This window comes from Oryctolagus cuniculus, chromosome 2 (assembly GCF_964237555.1).
Source record: "Oryctolagus cuniculus chromosome 2, mOryCun1.1, whole genome shotgun sequence".
NCBI lineage: Eukaryota > Metazoa > Chordata > Mammalia > Lagomorpha > Leporidae > Oryctolagus > Oryctolagus cuniculus.
Window position 1 is genome coordinate 119,299,341 of NC_091433.1, and position 2,671 is coordinate 119,302,011.

Here is a 2,671-nt window from a genome sequence, read left to right on the forward strand (position 1 = left end):
TTTCAAAAGTTTTGTCCTCAATATCAGAAATTCTTTCCTCAACTTGGTCTATTCTGCTGCTAATATAATATAATATAATATAGTATAATAATATGATACAATCTCTTTTTTTCTTTGTCTTACTGATTGAGATTTCATCCCCAAATTTCTCTTTGGTTCTTCTTAATGACTGCTTTCTCCTTAGTAATATTTTCATTCATAGAGTTTCCTTATCATCATTATTTTGATATTTATTTCTGGTATTCATACATTTCTTTCAGATCAAGATCAATTTGTGGAGAATTATTGCTTTCTTTTGGGGGTATAAAACTACTTTACTTCTTCATTTTTCATATGCCCCTATGTTGACATCTGCTCATTTGGTATAATAGTTCCTTCTATTTATGCAGTTTTTTTGTTTTGTTTTGTTTTGTTTTGTTTTTTTTTTTCAGAGTTCATGGTTTAATTGGATTGCATTGTACCATTTACCATGTTTCTTTGGCTTTGGTTCTAGGTGAGTCTAGATGTGCCGCCCCTGAGTGATTTCTTCTGTTTTAATCAGTGTCAGCTGTGACTACAAGTGACACAATGGTATACTGTGGATTTCCTTGCATGTGTGTCTTCAGCCAAAAGGGTGTTCAGTATCAATCACGTTGGGGAATGTGATAGCCATGACCTTTTTATAGATGTTGAGGGAGACATAGGAGGCTGTCCCCTTGCTCCACTGGTAAATGTGAGTGATGCTGTGGCACCAAATGCTGTGATTGTAGGACTGTGACATCAGGTCTTTCTAGGAGAGAAAAGTTTGTGCTGTGGCTTATAACACTAACAGCTCTACTCCTAGGACTGGAGGATGTAAATTGAATCCTGCTCCAGTCCCATTTTGCTGTGGCTGGTAGGAGTCCAGGTAGGTGAAATATGTGTAGGTTTTCCTTATTTTCACTGAGTAGATTCCAGTGGATTAAGGAAATGAGAAATGATTGTTACAGTCCTGGTGTTGCAACATACAGTGGGATCATTACCTAGATATTCCAGGATGGGAAGGGAAGAATTTTTGAATAGTCTGTTACCAGTGCTAGCCTCCAGAAGCTAAGGGAACCACCTCCCCACCAGCTCACATAGAGTGAGCTAGTGTACTTCTGAAGTTCTGTAGTTACAGGACACAGGGGAAATGTCCATTGTCCCCAAATTTGCCTAGACTCTTGACTTATTCTGATAGCAGAGGTGTAGAAATCAGTTGCTTGACTTTTCATAGTTGAATCCACTGTTCTGTGGCTTTGGGGACCAGAGGGGCAGTGTGGCTTCCCTTCTTAGAGTCCAGCAGTTACTCAGACCCCAGTGAGCTCCCCACATTGAAGACACAGATAGTTGATGATTGTGGAATTCTCTGTACACAAAAGCTGTAGGTGACGGTGTGGGCAGCAACTTCTTCCTTCCTTGATTTGGTAAGATGGCAACTCACAGTCAGCAGCTGACTGCCCTGTGAGACTGGCACCAACGTTGTCTCTGTCCTATTTCATCACTGTCCATGGAGTCTTTGTTCATTTTGCTACATATGCACTAAAAATTTCTGTCACTCAGAATCTTGGAAATGTAGCCATTTCTTTGTATTTTTTTTTAAAAACAATAGCCCTGCTGCAGTTGGTGTGACGTCATCCTTCTCAGCCATCTTGTATCCTCAGCTCTATTCTTAGCACCTTTGTCAAAGACCATTTGGAAGTAAATATGTGAGTTTACCTCTAGGGACTCTGTTCTGTCCTATTAGTCTATGTTTTTATGCCAAATATGATGCTATTTTAATAGCTTTGTGATTTGTATTAAAATCAGATAATATAATTTCTCATGCTTTATTCGTTCTGTTCATGACAGTTTTGGCTACACATATTAGTAGTATTTTTTCTAGTATGTGAATATTGTCATTCACATTTTGATAGGAGTTGCAGTGAATATGTAAATCTTATTATAAGGTATATGCATTTAAATGATAATGTGTCTCAATCCATGAACAATGGAAGCCTATTCATTTCTTTGTGTCCTCTTCAAATACTTTCACCAGTGATTTATAGTTTTTATTGTATAATCTTACATTTTTTGATTAAGTTTATTCCTAGGTGTGTGTTTTGTTTTATTTTGGGACTATAGAAATAAGATTGCTCATCCTTAGCTGGCAGTGGAAATACCATAATCACAGAGGTGGTTTTCCCAGGATAAGGCTGATCCATTGCACTCTGGATGTGCTAATTCCTTTGATTTCCCCAAATGTTGGAAACTCCACTACATAATTTGTGGTACTGGGGACTGGTTTGTGCTTCCTTCCCCTAAAAGAAAAATTTTTAGAAAATGAAGTAAAGCTGCTTTCTTGATTTCTCTTTCCAATAGTTTACTATTAGAGTATAATAATACTTCTGATGCTTTTGTGTTTTCTTTATATCCTGCAAACTTGTTGAATGTTCTTATTGGTTCTCATATCTTTTTGTAGTAGTCTTTGGCATTTTCTGAATAAAATATCATATAATTTGTAAGCAGAGACATTTGACTTCCTCCATTCCAATTTGGATGCAATTTATTTTTTTCTCTTTAACATTTGTCCGGGAAAACACTTATAGTAGTATGTGGAATAAAAGAGAAAGTGGGCATTCTTGTCATATTCTAGATTTTAAAGAGAAAGCCTTCAGCTTTTCTTAAGTCAGTA

The 2,671-nt window shown here is 36.8% G+C and overlaps 1 non-coding gene across 1 annotated transcript; it reads left to right on the forward strand.

The window, feature by feature from the left end:
* Positions 1 to 2,135: 2,135 nt before the first annotated feature.
* Positions 2,136 to 2,299, forward strand: LOC127490477 (U1 spliceosomal RNA). Its single transcript, XR_007918424.1, has one exon. It is a non-coding gene; the product is annotated as a U1 spliceosomal RNA (small nuclear RNA).
* Positions 2,300 to 2,671: the final 372 nt, after the last annotated feature.